Source organism: Chelonia mydas, chromosome 6, assembly GCF_015237465.2.
Source record: "Chelonia mydas isolate rCheMyd1 chromosome 6, rCheMyd1.pri.v2, whole genome shotgun sequence".
In the NCBI taxonomy this organism is placed as follows: Eukaryota; Metazoa; Chordata; order Testudines; family Cheloniidae; genus Chelonia; species Chelonia mydas.
The window spans coordinates 116,124,809-116,134,619 of NC_051246.2; positions in this window are offsets into that span (position 1 = coordinate 116,124,809).

The following is a 9,811-nucleotide window of genomic DNA, read 5'->3' on the forward strand; positions in this document are numbered from 1 at the left end:
GTGTACAGTGCTCATTTTATATTTGCACTGTAAAACAAAAATTGCATTTTTCAGTTCACCTAAGTACAGTAGCACAGTCTCTTTATCATGAAAGTTGAATTTACAAATGTAGAATTATGTACAAAAAAAACCCTGCATTGAAAAATAAAACAGTGTAAAACTTTAGAGCCTACAAGTCCACTCAGTCCTACTTCTTGGTCAGCCAATCACTCAGACAAACAAGGTTGGTTACAATTTGCAGGAGATAGTGCTGCCTGCTTCTTGTTTACGTCACCTGAAAGTGAGAACACCACCATTACAGAAGACATGCGTCCATTGCTGATGATGGGTTCTGCTTGATAACGACCTAAAGCAGTGCAGACTGACGCATGTTTGTTTTCACTATCTGAGTCAGATGCCATCAGCAGAAGGTTGATTTTCTTTTTTAGTAGTTTGGGTTCTGTAGTTTCTGCATCAGAGTGTTGCTCTTTTAAGTCTTCTGAAAGTATGCTCCACACCTCGTCCCTCTCAGATTTTGGACAGCATTTAAAATTCTTAAACCTTGGGTCGAGTGCCGTAGCTATTTTTAGAAAACTCACATTGGTACCTTCTTTGTGTTTTGTCAAATCTGCAGTGAAAGTTTTCTTAAAACAAACGTGCTGGGTCATCCTCCGAGACTGCTATAACATGAAATATATGGCAGAATGGGGGTAAAACAGAGCAGGAGACATACAATTCTCCCCACAAGGAGTACAGTCACAAATTTAATTGACACATTTTTTTTAATGAGCATCATCAGAATGGAAGTATGTACTCTCGAATTGTGGCCGAAGCATGGAAGGGGTATACGAATGTTTAGCACATCTGGCATGTAAATACCTTGCCACGCCGGCTACAAAAGTGCCATGGGAACACCTGTTCTCACTTTCAGGTGACATTGTAAATAAGAAGCAGGCAGCAGTATCTCCCCTCAATGCAAACAAAACTTTTTTGTCTTCATGATTGTCAGAATAAGAAGTAGGACTGAGTGGGCTTGTAGGCTCTAAAGTTTTACACTGTTTTGTTTTTGAGTGCAGTTATGTAACCAAAACAATTCTGCATCTGTAAGTTACACTTTCATGGTAAAGAGACTGCACTTCAGTACTTGTATGAGGTGAGTTGTAAAATACTATTTCTTTTCTTTATCATTTTTACAGTGCATATATTTGTAATCAAAAATAATAATATTAAGTGAGCACTGTGCACTTTATATTCTGTGTTGTAATTGAAATCAATATTGAAAATGTAGAAAAACATCCAAAAATATTTCATAAATTTCAATTGGTATTCTATTGTTATAAGTGCGATTAATCATGATTAATTTTTCTAATCGCGATTAATTTTTTTGAGTTAATCGCATGAGTTAACTGTGATTAATTGACAGCCCTATTCATATTGTAAGTAGTTGGTGGTGAGTTAGGGCGTTATTTGTACAGGCTAATGGGCAGAAGTACAAAGGCTGCAGTGATATTCTGCCTGAATGACACCCAAAGCTCCTCAACTGCTGTACTAAAATCGGTTTTACTGGTGTTAGTGTTACAACTACTGAAACACATGCCAACTTCTGACCTTACCTAAAACACAGCCTTTGACTGGTACTGCCTCCCCAACAACACCGTCTCTTCCCAAATCCGAAAAGAACAGAATTAGGGGCAGCAAGCCATGACTAAGCATGATCACTGATTCAATGAATAGCAAGGGTGTCAGTAAACAGCCATTAGTAGTCTTCCTTTTTCTGTAAGTGCAGTGGAGTAAGACACCCACATTCTTCTGGGATGAAGCTAGAGTTGGGCAAATATTGCAAAAGCCGTTCACATTCAGTTGATTTTTTAAAATGAGTTTTCTTTGGACATGCTCACACGTCTTTTATATTTGTTTTCCATGAACATTTGCGTAATCAAAGTATATTGGCACAAACGTTTGTGCGAAGCAAATAGAAGTACTTGCGTGTGCAGTTTTGAAAGATCGATTTGGAGTTCTTTTAACCAATACTATGACTTGACTTTACAAATTACAGCTAAGCAACACTGCTCACATTTAAGATATAAGCCCAGGGAACTGATTCAGATCCAAAATACAACGCTAAAGAAATCTTTTAAAAAAAATGTAAACTTTTTAAATAGATAAGTTTGTAAGCAAACTGGGATTTCTCTGACAATAGACAGTTTGCAGGACCCTCTGCTCCAGCAGATTGTTACCCCTGCTGCATCTCTGGATGGGCAACAGTGAGGTGAGGGGCCGGGGCTGTGGCCTGAAAGAAGGGCAGAGGCCAAAGAGGCACAGCAAACCATGACCAAACCAGGTAAAATTCCTTGCCAGAGGCAGAAGAACTGTCCCTCCAGGTTCCTTTCAGCTTCCTCTCTCCCCTCAACATGCTGCCTCTGGCTCCTCCTGGGCCACAGCTGTGCTCTGACCTCGCTGCTGGGGGTCACAGAGCACAGAAGGGGAGCAAATGCTGCTGCAAACAAGGTTAATGAATCTTTTTCGACACACTACTTGGGCAGTATTGGAGAGGCACATGCCACTTAGAACGGCTGTTCAGTGACTCCCCCTCCCCCACAGTCCATCTGCTGCATTGAGTTTATGCAGAGGAACTGGTGGCAGCTTTGAGGGGAAGTAGCTGCATTTGCCATCCATACAGCTTCCCCCTCACCACACAGGTGAACATAAATAGAAGAAACTCATTCTAAGATGAATAGATGGCAGCCCGAACAAGACAGTTGTCACCTACCATGCCACGCTGGAACCCATACAGGGTATCAAACTACAACCCATACTGAATGGGGTCTCCATCCTGAGAGAAATCTGTCTTGAACCCCCGCCTCTGGCCTTCAAAACAACCCCCCAACTCTCCATGCTCATCATCAGGAGCAAGCTCCCCACAGATCAGGACACATCAACTTAAAGCGGCACCAGACCCTGCCAGAACAACAGATGCAAAACTTGCAGACATATCTCCACTACTACCATGACCAACATTCTGTGCCCCCCGCCCCCTACGCCAACGCTCCTTTCAAGATCCATGGGTCCTACACATGCCTGTCACAACATGTGGTGGATCTCATCCAGTGCACTAAATGCCCCAACAACAACTGTGTGGGTGAAACCAGACAATCCCTATGCTTTTGAATGAGCTCATCCGGGAAAATGATAAAAGACAAAAACACCATCTCACCTGTGGGTGAACACTTTTCACAAAGCGATCACTCTATATCTGACCTGTCAGTTCTCATCCTCAAGGGAAACCTGTACAACACTTTCAAAAGGTGAACCTGGGATCTTAAGTTCATAACTTAGCTAGACACTAAAAATCGTGGTCTTAAGACACTGGATTTATGGATTACAATACAGCGGACCCTAGCTAGAGCGCGCATCGCTGGGCACGGATTCGCATATAGCGTGGTCGTGGCGATGGATCCCAAATTTAAATATTTAAAGTGGGATCCATGGTGACGCAGTCCATGCGCTAACGTGGTACCGCACCTGGATCCCGAACCCCACATTCTAGCACGGGTCCGGTGTACTTTGTAACTCACTGTCAACCCCCTTAGCTGTCCCCCTCCCCCTTCCTTTCCTCTTTATGACTGGAGGGAAGTTAACAGGCCATTTCACCTTGAAATATGTGCTAATTACTTATGCTAAACAATCTGTTCAAATCTTGTATTTAGCAGTGACCCTTTGAGTTAGTTTCCCAGTCCTGAAGAAGAGCTCTGTGTCAGGTCGAAAGCTTGTCTCTCTCACCACCAGAAATTGGTCCAATAAAAGATACTACCTCACCCACCTTGTCACAAGGATAACTAGAAGCATTACCAGGATACACCTCTACCACATGCTAGGGACTATCCCTGAAAAAACAGGTCTGGAACCTTACTGTTAGGTAGGCTTAGATCATTGGTAAATGTCTGTAAGTGTCAATTTTACCATACACAAAAACCAACAAAAAAAAATAATCCATAGACATTAATCCATTAGGATAGGTAAAGTTATATATGAAGCATTTTTTCCTAGTAGATGTGGAAGTGATTTTTTTTTTATTATGGGGTGGTGAAGGATGTACGGTAGTCTGACTGAGACTAAGGTACTTGCATCACAAAAATATTTCAATGACAGTGATGTGATGGCATCATTATAGTTAAGGTGGTGTCATGACTTCTCTTTAAATGTTGACCTAAGTCCCCTAAAATTGACATGCTTGGTTGGATTCCTCTGAAATTTGGTGTGTTTCGGGAGGATGCAGGGTAAGGTTAGTGATCCAAATTTAGGATCATTTGGCTATGGGTTGCAGCGATATAAGTCCCCAACGCCAAATAGCCATTTTCAAAAAAGTTTGCGGGTGTTTTTTGTGTGTGCAGTTACAGCTCAAACTTTTGATGTGATGTGAGTTAAAATGGTTTCAATCTGTTGAGTTTTATCTAAGGTAGTGCATGGCACCTACTAAATCTTTGAGGGACCCAAATTGAGAAATTAAGAACATATTCATTTCTTTACTTGCACAAATGTGCAGTCTGGAAAGATTACATCACGCATGCATCAATAAAGAAAACATATGAGAGGGTTTCTATTCATCCACTTTATGGTTTCCTGGGTAGTCTGAGGGAATGTGCCAATGCCATTGCCCCAATGAACACTCCACCTCTGTTGTTTGTAGGGTGAACCTTCGTACACCTGTATAATTTAATAATGCATGTTGCTTGCTAGAAGTTGTTTCTTACAATATGTCAGGGTTCCCTCCCCACTCTGAACTCTAGGGTACAGATGTGGGGACCCGCATGAAAGAACCCCTAAGCTTATTTTTACCAGCTTAGGTTAAAAACTTCCCCAAGGTACAAACTTTGCCTTGTCCTTGAACAGTATGCTGCCACCACCAAGTGATTTAGACAAAGAACAGGGAAAGGACCACGTGGAGTCCTATTCTCCCAAAATATTCCCCCAAGCCCTACACCCCCTTTCCTGGGGAAGGTTTGATAATAATATCCTCACCAATTGGTACAGGTGAACACAGACCCAAACCCTTGGATCTTAAGAACAATGAAAAATCAATCAGGTTCTTAAAAGAAGAATTTTATTTAAAGAAAAGGTAAAAGAATCACCTTTGTAAAATCAGGATGGTAAATACTTTACAGGGTAATCAGATTCAAAACACAGAGAATCCCTCTAGGCAAAACCTTAAGTTAAAAAAACACAAAAACAGGAATACACATTCCCTGCAGCACAGTGAATTTATAAGCCAAAACAAAGAAAACCTAACACATTTTCTAGCTAGATTACTTACTAACTTTACAGGAGTTGGAGGGGTTGCATCCTTGATCTGTTCCCGGCAAAGGTATCACACAGACAGACAAAAGCCCTTTTCCTCCTCTCCAGATTTGAAAGTATCTTGTCCCCTCATTGGTCATTTTGGGTCAGGTGCCAGTGAGGTTACCTTAGCTTCTTAACCCTTTACAGGTGAAAGGATTTTGCCTCTGGCCAGGAGGGATTTTATAGCACTGTATACAGAAAGGTGGTTACCCTTCCCTTTATATTTATGACACAATACAAGATAGTTTATGGGGAGATTTACTTGTGAACATAGCAGAATAGTCAGCAGCCAGTCTAACCAAAATTTTTGTTATAGCAGATGCGGAGCAGCCAGAGACAGAGGACGTTGTGGGTGGGTGGAGTGGATGTGGGGACAGAGAAGATATACTGGGTCCGTCATAGAGGAGGCAAACTGACATTGAGGAGGGTCATAGCAAGATAGAACTCACATATATTGTGACCATCTTTAAGACGGCAACTAAGATCAAAACATTCAACAACTTGCTCGAAAAACTGGCCAGAATGACATGGAGTTCCAATGCCCAAACATTACGCACTTCATACTTGGCACTTTGTTACTCAGCAGCGGAGTACTGCAGTCCAGTATGGACTAACTGGTCTCACACAAGAATGATCAACTTAATTCCACCATACGTCTTATTTCAAGCACACTTAAATCTACTTGTCTTCCATGGTTATTGGTTCCCTGTGTTATACAGACAAAACTGCACAGGATCATTTCAGGGGACAAGACAAGATGTTATGTTTATTATAATAACACAATTTGATTTAAGACCAGTAACTAATATCTAATACCTATGTACACACACACACACACCCACCCCCACCCAAATGTTCTGCAGCTGCTGTAGAGTTACCAGTCCTGAATGTAGCTTGAGTTCGTGGCTTGGGTTCGTAGCTTGTGGCGGCTAACTGGCCAGGAAAGCCGAGCACAAGGAGGGGCTGGGTCTCTATTGGGCATCCACTGATGCCCTTCCATGTTGGCAGCAGAATGTTACCCTCCAAAGTCTTCCCTCTCACCCATCCTTTTTGTAGGCTTTAGTTTGAATCCAGAGTCTATATGTCTCGCTGTGTCACGCTGCCTCTGGGTTCGGTGTGATTGATCACCCGTCAGTTGCAGACATGACTGTCAGCCTAGGACCTGGTTTTGATGTTTCTTCAGTTGTACTTTTGTTCTTTTCTTTTTTAGGGTGGACTCTTCTTGCTTTGTCAGGGCTGTTGTCTGCATCTTCAGCCGTTGGTGTTTACACTTTATTTCATCAGGACAGGCTGGGGCTGGAGGTTGATTCCATTATCCATCCATACCTCATTCACACATCTAAACAAAACTAATAAGATTACAGCTAGGTTTTGTAAAAATGAAGGTTGCAGCAAGCTTTTACAAAATGGAGTGAGAATTTTAAAATGGAGTTTGGGACAAGTGAAAATGGAGTTTGAGTTACAATATGGACAAGTGTAAGGAATGGCAAACAGGGAACAGACGTTCCAATATAGACAAGTATAATAAATGACAAACAGGAGCAGAAGTTAAAATGTTGAAACAGTGCAAGTTTCAGCGATTTAAGCAGCAATTGGATTGAAAGTGAAACTCAATTAGCCAGTTATTGGGGTAACCGGTTTTATGAATGAATGTTGTTTCATTCATAAAACTTTGCTTATGAAGTTATATTAATAAAGTGAACAATTAAAAACAATTTCATTGATCAGTTCTACACCTGCAATATTGCTCCACCCACTGTTCACATGGAGTAAAACGTAGCAAACCTTGTGACGAAATTGCGCAATATGCCACATCCACCATTAACTAAAGACTTGTTTAATCCACCACATGGTCATCTGCCCTCATGGCACCTGCTGTGGATAAGTTTACTGGGTGAGGGATTTACAGTAGAGTATGCATGGCAAGCTTCATGGTCTGTCAAGAAAGCGACAAATTCTCTCTCGGACCCCACTCAATGTCAACCCAGGTTTGATTTACCATGAAGGCAATGAGCCTTCTTAACCAGTTTTATACCGGACATGGAATTTGTGCTGCAGCAGAATTTCGGTGGCATTTTAGAGACAGTCCATAGGTCAGCGTGGGCAGCCACAAACCATGACACACACAGTTGAGGACTGCAAAATGACTCAATTTCCTGGAGGTCTTTGTGCCTTGAACATTGTTGATAAGAACGCTGTGGCTTGGCCAGACCGGATTGCATATGCCAAATAATAATAGCCAGACTTGCTGTAAAGTGCTACATGGATTCTGGGTGAGCAGTGTTCAACAAAATACTCTCATATCTTCTAAAGTCTTGGCTCTAGAATGCTTATGATTTTATTTTATATGTAGCCATTTGCTTTCAAAAATTCTTGAATCTCTATGGCTTGTTAAATAAACTTATACTTGATTTCACGGTCAGCTTATCTAAGTCCTATGAGTAAGCAGAGCGCTGCTCTGAGGTAGAACTGATAAGCTGGGGTGTACTGTTGCGTTGGAAGTAGTAATTCTGAATACTGCGAGCATTCAGTGGACCAGGTGCTGGATACTACTAGAGAGATGCTCAGAGGACAAGGGTTGGATCTGTGCTCATCCTAACTTGGAGTGACAGTGGTGTCTGCAAGGCCTACAGAGGAGTGCTTGTGTTGGCCATGGCTGGTGGAGTTGGGGAGCTGACCCCTAGCTGGCACAGTCTCCTCAAGCTAAAGGCAGATGGTAGTGAGGTGCCACACAACCCTGGGTACACCCAGAAAGCATCACACTTATTCCTCATGTACATCTCCTACAATGTATAGAAGCAGATTTGGACCACATCAGAGATGTGTGTCCAAGACCTGTGATAGTCTTCTCTGATTTGGCTGAGCATCTGAATAACTGGTACAGCAGCACTTTGAAAGCTATTAATAACATAGGCGCTGACTTCCCTGCTTTCCCCTGGGTGCTCAACCCTGCCTCTGCCCCCAACCCTGCCTCCACTCCACCCCTTCCATGAGGCCCTGCCCTGCCCCCATTCCAACCCCTTCCCGAAAGTCCCCGCCGAACTCTGCCCCCTCCCTTCCCCTATTCCAACTCCCTGCGCAAAATCCCCACTCCAGCCCTGCCTCTTCCCTGCCTCCTCCCCTGAGCGTACCACGTTTCTGCTCCTCCCCCTCCAGGAGCGTGCTAAAATGCCACCAAACAGCTGTTTGGCAGTGGCCAGGTGGGGAACGCTGGGAGGTAGGCGGAGGAGCAGGGGACACAACGCACTGGGTGGGGGAAAGAAGGAGGAGGAGGTAGGGTGGGAGGGAGCTTGGCTGCCAGTGGTTGCAGAGCACCTACTAATTTTTCCCTGTGAGTGCTCCAGCCCCGGAGCACCCATGGAGTCGGTGCGTATAATTAATAAGCACTAGAAGAACATTAGTCAGGATATTGTTCTGTTCATGGATGAGCAGAAAATGTGTACTATGTAATACTGTATTATAGAAAGATTACAAGCACTGACACCTTCACTGTTTCTCAGAGTTGGGGTACATCTATTGGCTAAGGGTCAGATGATCTTTCTCTCAAACATAAAATTGACAGTATTTTGGAACAGAAATAGGGTCTGATTCCACTCACTGGCCCTGCAACAAATTCCACCCTCCAACCATTCTGAAATATGATCAGGAAGACTATTCCACTGTAACATAGCTTTCCTTTGCTCCAGACTCTGCATGTGAGATGGGTTATGGGTGGGGAGGGAGGAATGGCAATAAAATGTTTGTGTACCAGGGAATGAAGACTTTAGGGAGTTGTGTTCCTTTCTTACTCTGGGGTGCTGGGTACCATTGTGGAGAGGGGGCCAGGATGGAGGCCTAGTGAATGGGTCAGGACTATGGCTGGGGACATGTGCCAAAGCAGGGCTGGTGCTAATGCAGCCCAGCTGATGCTGTGGGGAGGAGGCTGGCTGGCTCTGTATGCTAAGGGTAGGATATGATATGCAGAACTATCTGAATAACTACTAACATTTTTTCCTTTTCCAAAAAACTGGGAAATTCAATGCAATAAACCTACATTTATGCAGAGTTAAGGTTGCTTGGTGGTATGTTGAGCCCTGTAGCAGAAAAGACAGTTACCTTTTCCATAACTGGTGTTCTTCAAGATGTGTTGCTCATGTCTATTCCACAATAGGTGTGTGTGTTCACCCTGTGCACCGGTGCTGGAAGTTTTTCCCCTAGCATTCCCCTTAGGGGGGAGCACCCCCCGTGACCCCTGGAGTGGCGCCTGCCTGGCGCAGTATAAGGGGAGCTGCGTGCTCCCCCTACCCTCAGTTCCTTCTTGCCAGGCAACTCCGACAGAGGGGAAGGAGGGTGGTATGTGGAATAGACATGAGCAACACATCTCGAAGAACACCAGTTACGGAAAAGGTCACTGTCTTTTCTTCTTTGAGTGATTGCTCATGTGTATTCCACAATAGGTGATTCCAAGCTATATCTGTGGGAGGTGGGAGGAGTTCACAAGTTCTCAGGATGGAGG